This window comes from Stegastes partitus, unplaced genomic scaffold (assembly GCF_000690725.1).
Source record: "Stegastes partitus isolate 25-593 unplaced genomic scaffold, Stegastes_partitus-1.0.2 Scaffold815, whole genome shotgun sequence".
Lineage (NCBI taxonomy): Eukaryota > Metazoa > Chordata > Actinopteri > Pomacentridae > Stegastes > Stegastes partitus.
Genome location: NW_007578546.1, coordinates 201189 through 215493, shown reverse-complemented (window position 1 = coordinate 215493; position 14305 = coordinate 201189).

The following is a 14305-nucleotide window of genomic DNA, read 5'->3' as shown; positions in this document are numbered from 1 at the left end:
TTTTTTTCATTTAATTTGCTTTACAAAGTTTCAGTTGTTGTTGTTCAGTATTGGTCTCGTCACTGCCAGGTTAAATTGCAGGGAAAAACTTGCAGTTTGTTTTTTTCATGTCATTTTATAAAGTGGCAGCTTTGGGTTGTTTTTTTTTTTTTTTTTTGTCTGTTTGTTTTTTTGTAAATATGAAAGAAGAGTCGAGTAGCTACTGCAGTTGTGAATAATTAAGCAAAGCACCATTTACAGTTTGATCAGACCGTAGACAGCCAGGAGATGTTGTCAGATATTTGGTGAGGGGAGGAGGTTTGACGGGGGGGGGAGCTCCTGCATTGGTTTGTAGTTTATTTCAAAAAAAAAAATTGTTAATGTCATGCCATATAAATTATTTATATTAAAATTTTATTTTTGTAGTTTGTACAGATGTTAGTATCTAGACTGAAGTTCTATTTTTAAAGAGTAAATATATATTATATATAAATATATCTATTTGTTGCTGAGGTTGCTTTTTGTTTTATTGTTTTGTTTTGTTTGCATTTTTTTTGGGATTGTCTCGGGGGGGGTATCATGGGAGGGAGGGGTTGACAACACTTTAGAGCAGAGGCCTTTTGTTTGTGTGTGTGTGGAGCAAAGGGGGCAGTTGGAGGACCATGAAGGAGAAGGTGTGTGGGAATGTGTCACTGTTACACCTTGTGTTTAAGTTTCCTCTCGGGCCCTTCCTTCTTCATTGTCATTTTAAAAAAAAAAAGAAAAGAAAAGAAAAAAAAAAAAGATGTTCTTGTCCATGTCTAAAACACTGTGACTTCTGAAAACTATGCTCAAGAAAAAAAAAAAAAACCCTTGTGTGACCGTTATGTTCCCTCACCTGCTATAGAAATTTAACTAACAAAATAAATTGAATGAAAAAAGTGCTTCTGTGGTCTTGTGCCGGTCTTTTAAAGTTTGCTTTGCGACCCCGCGGAGAGATAAAGGGGGTCGGTTGTGTTATCACAAGTGTTTGCTGACTAAAGGTGCTCCTTAAATGAACCTACTTTATTATCAAGATGCATTGTTGAGGTGGAAAACAAAAGGCAGAAGGACAGTGTGTGGATATTTTAAGCATAAATCTCACTAAAACAGTGAAATCAGATATTTAAAATGCTACCTTTGGTGGTCTAAAATCATTAATCATGGAAAGAATATGTACTTTAAGCTCAACAGGCATCAGATTGTTATAATTCCATTTAATCAAAGACTCATTTACACTCATAAATGTTGAAATCAGCACCGTCTAAATGAATCCTCTGAAGTAGAAAACGGAACTCTAAACTCACATAACACCCAAGTTGCACGGCTCGTATTTTTTTTTCCATCAGCCATACCTGGAACTGGGAAGGTGAAAACATATTACATTTTATCCGCGACATCCTGCCTTACTCATTCTTGTTTACCAGAAGTTGAACATTTTTCTTCACCCTCGGGCCAAGACGTAAACTTTACATACGAGGTAGCTCGACGTCCAAACAAAAGACAGACTGAATGAGTGGGTTCATGCTGCCTTAATGACCCCAATAAACCTAATATTTCCATCCACACCGCTGCTCCTCAAAAGTCTTGTCTGCCTTGCATCGTCCAAACACAATAGTTAAAATATATAGCATTGCACAGTCAGGATCAGTATAATGCATGAAGAAAGGTTTTATATCTTATCCCTGTATTAATTCAAATAGGATATAATTAGGATAGAAAGCTCTTTGTTGGAAAGGATCAGCTTGGTGTTATTGTTATTTCATTGTGCCTGAGGTGAGTGTTTTCATATTGAGCAAGCGTTACATTACACCCAGCTTCCTGTCAGTCACCTGACACCCACTGCAAGACACATACGTCTGGTTTTCAGATATAATCCTTCAAATTGTGTTTACCCTGCAGAGTTTCCCGACTTCACGTGCCTGTTTGTTAAATAAGCTCTTTTTTTTTTTTTTAGATCAACACACATTCAGCTGTTCTCATTACTGTACAGGTCGGTGGAAAACGTCTCCACTTCACCAACAATGACTTCACATTAAAAACCGCTGAACTGGAGCGTCGAGCCACCTGGAAAGTGTCTGGGATCACTGGCTGCCTGAATCATTGTTGTGACTCGTCTGTCTAAATCTCTGCCACTGTGCATGCACACACACACACACACACACACACACGCTCGCATTCACGCAAACATCACTCCTCTGCTTATGTGCCCTACACATTCTTAGAAACTCCAAACACACACACACACACACATGCACCTCCTTGCCGACGCAGACACACACGGGCCCACCTGTGTAGATGAAAGGTAGATGCTGTAAATTCCTTCGCTTCCCACACAACAGCTCCTCGTTTGTCAGCCCAGGCAAAGCAGCCCATGTCTGAATCTGATACCTCAGTCTTTTGAAGTTGCTGTCATGCACATCCACGTCCAAACCAAACCGCGTACGCACTCTCTCTCTCACACACACACACACGAGCGAAGACGGTACGACACGATGTTCATAACTGTAGAGCGAGCTACACTTAAATTCCACCTATTTCATCTTACATGCAATCTATAGCTGGAAACACTGCTTAAAGCTGTACATCGGTGGGAACAAATTTGCCCACCGAGTGCTCATACATGTATTTAATGACACAGCTGAGTGGAAAGAAGACAAAAAAAAACAAGTTGTGGGTTGTGGCAGGGAATGCATTTGGTAGAAATCAGCTGTCCAGACTTAATATTTAGGGCTATGATCAAGGAACCAGTGCATCTAAAGAGTATGTTAGATGCAACATTCTCTCAGAGTCCCTTACTTACATGTGTCCCTCTGCATATTAGGTCACTGTACCACATCTTTACATTGCCTTCAATTCATTTCCTGGAACTGGAACCATGAGTACTACGTTCCTAATCCTAGCCTTGACCCAACATGAACCTAAATCTGACCTTACATAACCTTACAAGTTGTGTTCATGCCAAAACGCTGGTTATTTTCACCGACTGGGTCTGTCTGTCTCGGTGTGTCATCATGCCAAAATGGTGTCCCGACAATACCTACCTTAACAGGAATTACCACAACGGTGGTTTTAAGTGCTTTGGCAGGTGTTTATGTGTCTGTCTGTCTGGATGTCTGTGGACAGATTTTGTCAACACAAAAGCATTACAGTTATGTAAGATAGACACCTCGGAATTATCTAATTGAGGTTAAAATGAAGGCCAAGTTAGACTATTACCCAGTAGAGTCAAGATGGCGGCGCGCGTAGGTGCAGCGGCTCACGGCTCTCCTTTTCAGTGCTTTTTTTCGTTGTTATGGTATTTCTTTCCCTCTTAATCTCATTGTACATGTGTATAGTGCCAATAAAGGCATTCTATTCTATTCTATTAATGTTTGGCATGTTGAAAATGGGGCTGCAAGGTGGGGGCAGTGGTTAGCACTGTTGCCTCGCAGCAAGAAGGTCGCCGGTTCGTGTCCCGGTAGGACACCTGTGAAGTTTGCATGTTCTCTCCGTGCAGCGTGGGTTCTCTCCGGGTTCTCCGGCTTCCTCCCACAAGGTCCAAAAACATGTTGAGGTTAATTGGTGATTCTAAATTGTCCGTAGGTGTGAATGTGAGTGTGCTTGGTTGTCTGTCTCTAAGTGTAGCCCTGTGATAGACTGGTGACCTGTCCAGGGTGTCCCCTGCCTTCACCCTAAGCCAGCTGGGATAGACTCCAGCCCCCCCGCGACCCTGGTGAGGATTAAGTGGTGTTTAGATGATGGATGGATGGATGGATGATAAGTAACACTATGCAGTACAATATTATAACAGTATCCTAGTATTTGAACACTGAATGGAGCAATGTTTTCGGTGTGATCCCATCAGAAGATTGTTGCATTGCATCAATATAGCATTGATCTATTGAACTGTTTTTATTGTTTTGGCAAGACGATATTCTGGTTTTTACAGTTATGAATTAACAAGATAATGTAATGAGTATGGAGGCCATCCTTTGACCAAAGAACCTGTCATTCAGCATCCACCTCACACTGAGAAATCCAAGGAGCTCCACAGCTGTTGTTATATGTCAGATTCACACCTCTGACCCATATGAAAGGACGATCTTTTGTAGTTTCAGTATCAGTTTTTGTGTGCAGAAGTCGGATTGAAACTCTCCTCATGACATGGTTTAGCTTCTGACGTCATCATGTGAAAGGAGTGTTTTTTTTTTTATCTTTTTTTTTTCTTGTTCTATCTTTAGAAACTATCTGACAAAATAAGAAGCTCAACCTACAAGATTCCTAAAGCATCTCTGAGTGTTTCGTGTTCCTTTCTTTCATCACATTCTCCTCCATCCAATTATTTCTAAAGTGTTTCAGCCAAGACACAGAGTCATCCACGTTGTCTGACGAGCAGCTTTGTTGGCTACACGGTGCAGTTGATTAGTTTCTTACTCTGCAAAACATTTTGACTGCATCATTTTTGCTCCTGCTCCTCCAACCTTTCCCAGACAGATCATCACTCGCAGATGCATTTACAACACAGCTTCTACTCATTACAGCGTCACACAATCGCAGACTGCATGAACTCTCCTACATGTGTGCCTCAGTGAAGCAAGGACAGCGGATGTAGCAGCGAGTACTCTCTCCCCTCCCGTCGGTGCGCGAGTGCAGTGTGTGGGCCCAGATAGAAGATGACAGTCCAAGATAACGTGATCTTCCAGTGCCAACTCCTGACCTGTGTGTGAAGGTGAGATCAATGAAGGAAGAGAAAACACAATGAAGGAACAAAAGACTGAACTCATGATGTGGTGATGGTGGTGTTAGCGTCTGTGTACGTGTGTGTGTGTGTGTGTGTGCGCGCGCGTACGCACTGCTTGGGTGGCCCGAGGATGAGCGCCTATTGTTGCTGGAATTCAATAGGGCTGATTAGTAAAGAAAAGTGTGTGTGTGTGTGTGTGTGTGTCTGTGTGTGTGTGTGTGTGCGTAAAAACATGCACTGGCATGCGTGTCTGTGTGAAGCAGGGGGTGGTGTATGTGTTTCTACTTTTGCACTAAGCGCAGCGGAGAAGAATGGGGGAATTAGCTGTAAAGCCAGTGAGAAAGCAGACTTCAGGGTGACATACCACACAAATCTGGGGAATTGGGATTGTTTCTCTTCACATCCACAGCGATGCTTTGTCTCAATAGAATAACTCTCTCGCAGCCACAATACAGTGTAAATACCTCACATACACCTTTTTAAAGGTATATGCATGCTTTTTTTTGACTGCAAATGAAGTGAGATGAGAGTTCTTGTTGGATTTTTATAGCAGATTCCCCATTTAAAGTCTTTCTGCTAAGCTAAGCTAACCACTTCCTAGCTTTAGCACCACAGCTAACGCATAAATATGCGAGTGGTACTGAACTTCTGATCAAATCTTTTGAGGAAAAGAAGTGAATAAATGATGATTAACCAATAAACACTATCCCTTATCATTTTAAGATAATTTCTTTTGTTATAAATATGTAATAAACCCTTTAAATGAGCTCTCTCACTGAAGACACTTAATTGCACGTTGCCACAGACATCCAAAGACATCCATATTTGCAGTGCCGCAGATATTAATACATGCAGTAGCTCGTTCAGTCATTCACGCTACCTCAACTTACTTCACTGTGATCAAGCCATTAGTGGTTTTAATTGTTTTGCCAAAAAATGGCTCATCAACATTTTTTCGTTATCTTTTGACAAATCTTCAAACATGTTCATGTTCTTAATTACTTAGTTACTCACCGTTCTGAGCCTGTTCTTTGTAACAGGACGCTCCATTCAGAGCTGAGTTTCTCTGCTGCTGCATGTATATATATATGTATATATATATATATATATGCGTGTTCCTGCACTGTGATTGCACACTGCAGCAGATTGTTGCTCCGACTGAGTTCTTCTAATCATCTCTCGCAGAAACAGAGGAAGAACGACATCAATATTTACTGAAAACGGTCTTCAGCATAACAAATGTGTTTGTAATCTATGCCCTGTGTGTGTGTGTGTGTGTGTGTGTGTGTGTGTGTGTATTTGGTATACCTTGGCCGTGACCGGGCCTGTCGAGGGGTGGCAGGAGGAGGAGGAGGAGGAATACGAAGTTCCAGGCAATCATGCAGACAGGCGGGAGGGCCCATATAGTGTAAACATGTTTTAAATAAACAGGAACCAGCGTAATGCCCTTTTAATTGATTCATTCTGTGCTTCGCTGTTTACAGAAGGGCCTAAATATGAGCCTCGTAAGGCAGAGGCCTTGTGTTTATAAGTGGTTTGTTTGGTTCAAACAATAACAGTTTGAACACCAGACGTAGCTGTGGATCAGTCATGATGCGCTGTGCTGTAGTACTCTGCGGCGTTGCAATTTTTGTTGTGTTTTTCATACATTCTTTCTTTCTCTGCATCACTTTCTTTGTACGTGTGTTTCCATTTGAGAACTCCAGGATAAAGGAGCTACAGCAGCTCTCCACAGTGCCCCACTGTCTCCTCTTTACAATTTGCAGGCCAGCCAGGGTATGCTGGTGTGTGCGTATGTGTGACTGAAGTTTAAATTGCAGCCACAGTGTAATGATATGGTGGCATGGCATTGAGGGGTACTCCAAAGGGAGGGCGGGGGTTGGTAATTAAACATATGCAGACACAGACACATACAGAGGGTGAGACACACACACACAGTCAGACACACAGAGAGGGAGAGAAAGAGAGCAAAGCTAAACACATCCAAGTGGGGTAGTAAAAGCTAATGAAGGCTCAGCGCTAGGCTGGCACAGACAGCCATTTCATGTGGTGAAGAGGAGAGGAGGAGGAGGACTGGGGCAGGCTGGGGAGCAATAAGGCAGAGCCTTACTCTACAGAAAGTTAGGCAGACCAGAGGATAAACTATAATCGACACCATGCACAAGCATGGTTTTTCAATATCGTTGGTCTCGGGGTCTGCCAAATCACTGTCTATGCAATGGAAAAGGCAAACAATGGCATTAACACATTTGGGGTGCACTAACAATAAACCTAACACCACAGTGCAGGCAGCTTATTGGAGCTAAGGACGTCAGCTCAGGTTCATTTAGTAAAATCAAGCATCCTGAAATGATCACAAGGATGAATTTTGATGGCGGTAATAAAAGAATAAATTATAACCTTGGGGAATAAAAAGATAGTTTTTGTTTTTAATGTTGGTGATGTCTTTGATGACAAACCACAGTTTGCTGTGGTGTTCTTTAACCACACGCCAGAACTCACAGTGTGGCCAGAGATGTGGTTTCTTTAATTTCTGTCATTTTTTTTAAATAAAATTTGAGCTTCCAAGTCTGTTCAGCTTTCTTGTTTATGCTAACTATAGTCTTCTATTTGCCTCAGACTGAAGGCCGTAGCTGCTTTTCTTAACAAGCAAGACATTACTTATAATAAGCCAAAGCAGGTTTGCCAGAAAATATGCAACTGAAACGAGCCGTTTGGTTTGATAAATCATCAGCGGAGGCAATATTAATCCAAGTTAAGTGAGTCAGAGGTTCACATCCTTTGATGGCGAGCTGACTCTAAGCATAAAGATATTAGCTTTGCGTGTGGACTCATTGCAACGACTGGAAAGAAATTCTTCATCTCATTGCATAATTTCTGCATTTTGCTGAACACAACAGATTTTCTTTTCATAAAAACAAGCGACATAATCTACCAGCGCTGTATTTCATTCTGTGTACAGTAAAAGTAGAGACTAGTGTCAGTGTCTTTACGTCAGCATCTGTGCGACACATTTAGGCTAATTGCTGCACAAGAATAAAATAAAGTGAGTTGACAACTTTTCTTGAAACAACCTTGTTTGTAGCTCTCTCACTTTACTGGCAGCGTTCTTTAGTTTAAGACTTTTGGGATGCAGTGAAACACAAAAATAAATGATTGATATGATGGAAGTTTTCGCAGCGCGTCCCTTCACTGTGGTTTCGCAGAAGGCCGTAAAACTGTGGGTGTAGGTGTAGTTTTTCTTTGAGAACTTCGGGGTCCACATGTTGCGCCCTGCACTACACAAGCAAACATATGAGTTCTCTGGTGAGCCCCGTAAAAAAAAAAAAAGGGAAAAAAGAAACACTGGTGGGTTTTAAGGATTAATTTCAAAAGCACACTGACACATTTCTGCGCTATTCATGGTTTGTGGTTTCGATTGGTGTTCCCTTAAAGAGCTCGTACGCAGGCCTGCTGTATTTCAATCTTTACAGTGCGTATAAAGAAACTGATTGAATTTTAAGAATAGAATTTATGGGCTTTTTTTTCACACAAGTCATAGATACAAACTTTGTTCAGATGCGATTTATTTTGTCCCCTGAAGTTTCAGTGGACAGGTTTTACATCCTGTTTGAAGAACTTGTCTTGCTTTCTGACTTTTTTTGCGCTGTGTGGCAGAACTTTCTCCGGCTCGCTGTAGTTTATGGTGGAAACTGATGAAGACCAACAGGGAAATTGTGAGTGACAGAGTGGCCCTGTGGACTAGTTACTGACCAAATGGAGAAACAAGAGGAACCGCGAGTTGCTCTCTGCAACCGAACACGTATGTGAGGCCGTGGGTGTGAAGCAGTGGCACTGGTAGGGTTCCAGTACTTCACCTCAAAAGACCGTAATGTCTTAAATGAAGCTTCAAAGTGTCCTACTGTCACACACAAAAGAATAGAATAGAATAGAATAGAACTTTATTGATCCCTATTCTATTCTTATATTGCCAATAATAAAACTATTATTGCAACTGATTATCAAAAAAAAAAAACATGCTGAACTACAGAACAACACGTATTAAAACAAGCAAATTGAATCATTGACGCAATCAACAGTGTGATTTATGCGGCTTACATGAACCTTAACGAGGCCACACATGAGTATTTGGTCATATGGCAGGTTTCAAAACTGGCAACAGCTTTACCAGCCATTATTCATCCAGCTAAAGTCCTCTACAGGAACTAATTGTTCAGTCTGAGGCCAAACTATTAAGTCACCACTACTGTTGAATGACTGCCCTGAGTGTGATCTTCTCTACAGTGAGTCAAGGAACAGTCCCTCTAACCATGATCGTACTTCATATGTTTGGAGATTCATACAAATGTATGTGTGTGTTTGAAACAGTAAGGACCATCTGGGGAAGGTGGGGCTCATTTTAGCTGCATATACAGTTGCCCACTTTGTTCCCAGCCTGTGCCACGGTGTCACTGGACAAATCTGAGGACTTGTTGGATGACTAATGGGGTCAGAACAAAGAAAAACACTGTTCTGCTACATGGATTTCAATTAGTCATCTCATCTTTAGCCTGTTTTTGTGAAAAAAATGAAATAAAATGAGTGATGTCAAAGTTTTTCCTAAAGCTTAGAAAGGCAATTTCTTTTTGCTGCAAGTGCTAATTAGTCATAGACATCTGAAACATAGGGTTGGAAATCAGTCGCTTCTATTTAATGAACTAATCAAATGTTTTTTTTATTACAACTTTATTCTGAGAAGTAAAGCTGTGAAAATGCACAGATGTGTAAAGTACTCTAAGATGTTGTTGAGTGCAATCATAAAGAAGAATAAGTTAAACTTGTGCTTTAAGGTGCTGTATGTAAGTATTCTATTTTGAACTAGTCTCATTGTGTCTATAGGACGTAATGCTCTGCTGCAACATGCTAGCTTTCTGATAGCTAAGCGAAGATGTTCCCTCAAAATTGGTTAGGTGGAACATTTGCATGCAGGGAGACGAGCACTGTGAATAAAGATTGATAATGAAAGAAAAAGGAAGGAAAAAAAAACAGCAAGCTGCCTTATTGAATGATCCAAATCGTCTGAAAAACTTGAACTTTTCAGTGTGGTAGGCTGCTGCTCAGAGGTTGTTCCCTGTAGTAAAGGGGATTTTTGAAAATGGTAACACACAGAATACGTACGAAGACGAGGAAACCGGTTGACAGCAGCAGCCAATGGCAGGCTTATAGCCGTCTGTCTCATCTAATGTTTCCCCTCTAGTCTCTCCTATCTCATCACGGGTGATCTTGGCTTAACGGTACGTGAACAAGGTGGTGCATCGTCAGGAGAGCAGGACAAGGTAAGCAGCTACAGTCCAAGATGGTGGAGCTGGAATCTGTCTACAGGAAGAAACACCTGGATGACACCGAGGACTCCCCCGCAACAGCTAGTTAACAGTAGCTGAACATTCAAAATAAAATACTTCCATGTGGCACCTTTAAACACAGAGTAAATGTGCTCAGCTCTCTTCTGAAACTGGCACCAGACCCTTACTTCTATTTAACGACACGTTTAATTCACTGAATGGGCAGTTTGTGCTTCATTCTGTCACATTAGCCAGCCCGGTATGCACAAACAAACCATTAAACAAACTCAGTTCTCTGTTTTCACTATCATGATTCTATTAATCTCAGTTTCAAGAAAACCGGTTAAATTGATCGGCAGAGTGATGTTGCGACACCGTAGATAAAACCAACCTGCACACAGACACGCTGAAGTGTTACTGCAACTGCGTGTTCCACTCCCACCAACTCTTTACTACAGAGGCCAAACAAATAAACAAAATTATGGTTGAAGAAACAAATAAATTTGCCAGCTGGGAAAACTTAAGGTGGTCGATGGCACTGGGCCGCGTCAGCGGGGCAGAGCTCAAAGGTGAATAAACTGTTTACTCAACTATTCCGAAGCTTGAAATGATGTGGTTGAAGAGTGAGCTTAGTCTATATGGCAGCCTTTCTGAAATGATGGGCCGGGAACCAAAATGGGTCACTGGCATGTTTCAGTGGATCCCCACATGCCAAGAATACTAATATGCTTTAATGAGTGAATGTTCCAGCCTCACTCAGTATTTGCTCAGTTTAGCTCCTTGGCTGGAGGAGTTCGAAATCCCTGCTGTAGCCGCACCGGAGGCACACGAAGTTCAGCTATGAAACAATAAATCAAACTGTATGCTATAGAAAAGTGCACTTAAAAGGGGGAAAGCTGTGTTCTAATATTGGCTCATGAGTGTTGCTGGAGCTTTTACATGCAGCAGGGCCACAGTGAGCTTTAACAGGCTGCATGTTGTAATATGTGTTTGTAGCTTTACTGCACTCTGCTGGACAGAGTCTATAACGCAACACAGAGTCCAGATATTTGAGTAAGACTGAGAAGATGTGTTGACATTACAGAGATGAGAAATCAGCATTTCTTCACAGACCCATCTGGCAGAACTTCAGAAAACTTGAATGAGAATCTTAAATTTTTATTCCAACATCACTATGAGGCTGAAACAATCCAAAAATCTACTGTGTATTTGGGAGTTGCACCAAAAAAACAAACTTTGGCTTCACCCTTATAAAAAAGAGTCCCCAAATGATACTTTAAAGATCGTAAGTTTGCATATTAACGCAGCTTTGGCAAAAGATTAGAAAATATTTACCCCCATTAAAACTATAGAAAGAAAGAACCAGGATCCAACACTCCTCTTCTTCGTCTTTGTTCCTCTCGCTGCTCCTCTCCTCGTCCGTCAGCCTTCCTGGGTGGTTTGTAAGTGTGCTCAGCTCACGTACTGTATGCATGTGTGTTTATTTAGTCTGTATAGGGGGAACAGAGCTATGGCCTCTGCCAATTTTCTTTACACTGAGAAAATATGCTTTTGGACAGATGGAAAAGAAAAAAAAAAAAAAAAAGAGGGAGCAGTTAAACAGACTCAAGGCCAACAGATACAAGACGCCCTCCTTCCTCAAATCAACCAACACCACTACCAGCCATCCAGAATAAGAAACCAGCACCTCACAATGCTGCTGCTGCTGCTGCCTTTCCATGACTGCAATCTTCACACAGTATGACAGTGTAGTGACCATGGAGTGTGTGTTTAAATGAGAAGATTGTGCGCTCAAATGGCCAATTTTCAGCCATATTTGATTCCTTCAATGAATGTGAACAAACAATGTGTGATGGAGCTAACTGTGCGTTAAAGAGTTTGTGGGTTGGACATGTCTGCAACAAGTTTGTAAAGTTCTCTGTGGCAAATAAGAAAATCTTAGTGTCTCTAAGTCATGACTAAAACTCTTGAGACATAAATAATGAGCACACACACACAAAAAACACAAATAACAAAACGTATAAAGTTGCTTCTGTATGAATGATATAATAGTGGAACCAGTGGTGGATAAAGTATTCAGCAATCTAAAGTACAAGTCCTGCATGAAGAATCCTACTTTAGTAAAAGCACGGAAGTATGAGCAGAAAAATGTAGTTCAAGTATTGCAGTTAAAGCACTATATAATATTTATCAGTAGAGTAATAATTCTGCTGTATCAGTATGTCAGCAGCCTGAAACTACATTTAATATAGTTTTATATACAAGGACAGCAGATAAATCAAAGGGCTTGTAAAAAAAAATGAATAATGGGACAGGAAAGAAGTCTGCTTTTTCTCTAATCTTTGATTTCTGGTGAAACATCGATCACTGTAACGTTTATAGAAATCAAACCATGTGAGAAGTTTAAGGGGAAAATCATTTTTAGCTGGAGCTGTTAGCAACTTAACTGAAATCTGACCTCAGCCACACACTGCGCTTCGTAAAATATCAAATAGGCTGGAAAGCACTGGTTTGATGTTTTAACAATGGGTTGCGTTTTAAAAGCTTGTTATATTATCCATTGTCTGAAACGTTCATCTTAAAAGTGACTGCAGCTGTCAAATGAATGTGGCGGCGTAGAAAGTACAAGTATTATAGAATACTTGAGTTTACTTTCAACCACTGGCTGAAATACAAGAATGTAGCTCAAATGAATAAATTTGCATTTTTAACAGGATTTTTTTTAGCAGATTGGATCAGTTGATTTTTGGTTAACTAATAATTCCGTGTCCCTATAGACCTTTATGTAAGAGGCTGCGATGAGATAAAGACCACCATAACTCTACTCAAATCTGAGACAGATACACACATGGAAACGCTTAAATGATTGACTTGAAACCAATAAAGCTATCATGGTATTTCATGTTTCGCTTTGTTGTCTGTAATTTAAAACAGGGGGTTTGATTTTTTTTTTTTTCTTTTACTCCCAGATTCAATGGGATAGAATTTCAAAAAAATATATACAAAAGAGAAATGAAGTTTATTAAAAACTTTGGGTGAGGATGTAAATATGACAACACCTGAGAAAATGTATATTTTTTTATATGTTGGAATGATCCTGTGCTTTCTATGAATGCAATAAATCACTCCTCATAATAGTATTTTATAACCTTAAGTAAATAATGGGAGTATCTCTGTGCTATTACTTACTTAGAATCAACAGAGGTGGACAAAAAAAACGCAGACAAAACCATTTAAACACACACAGGCAAGAGTTTTTTTTCTTCAAAGCTGCAGTCAGAAGTTTTAAAATTTTTTGCAGCTTACTCAATCCACTCAAGGCAACTGGGGAAGTGTTGAGCTCGGGACTAATGCTGTGAGAATGGATGGACTGACTGACTGAGGGGAGGAAGAAGGGGGGACGAGGAGTGCTAGAGAGCAGTGAATGGGGGGAGGAGGGTGTTGGAGTTTGGGGGATGAGAGGAAAAGAAGGAGGAGGGGAATACCACCCACTAAGCCAGTTGTGGAGAGGTTCTGGGGGTTGGGCTGCCCACAGGAAACAGTTGTGGCTCCATCCCAGGCCTCACACCAAGCAGCCCTGGGCCACCCAGTCATCGACAGACAGACCTACCAAATGGCCTGGACGGCCAACCGACAGGGATTTGTTTATTTTTCATCCTTTGGCGGCGGGGGGAAAATTGTTCAGCACAAGCTGTTTATTAGACCTTTGATTTGTCATGTGTCAGCGTTTGCTTGCGGGGAATGTGTATACATAAGTTGAGCTTGTGTATAGTTAGGAGGTTCTGGAGGCTGAGAGGGTGTGGGCACGGCGAGAGGAGGCTGGGGGGCAAAAAGAAAAAGAGGAAAAAACGGGAAGCCTCCCACGCTGAAGGCAAGCCTGAACTGCATTATGGGTCATTCTCCAGCTGTCCCTGATTGTTGATGTCATGGGGGACTGAACTGTTGTGCCTGGTTCGCAGTGGGTGTGGGAAGAGACGGAGCATGTGGACAAACACAGGAATCCTGCGGTCACACGGATGAAATGCAGTAGGCTAAATGGATCAGGGTTTAGTGGAAAATGGGAATAAATACGATCAGAAGTCTTTAGTCACAGACCGACAGATCTGAACATGTAATACTGGAATGGGCCAGTGGTGTCAGAAGTATTCTCATATCATGATGTTTATAAATGTCATGCTATGTTGTTTTCCTTTGACATTAAATAACTCACATTTAACTGTTTCTACAAGTAAAAAAACAACAACTCATGGACACTTGATAGAAG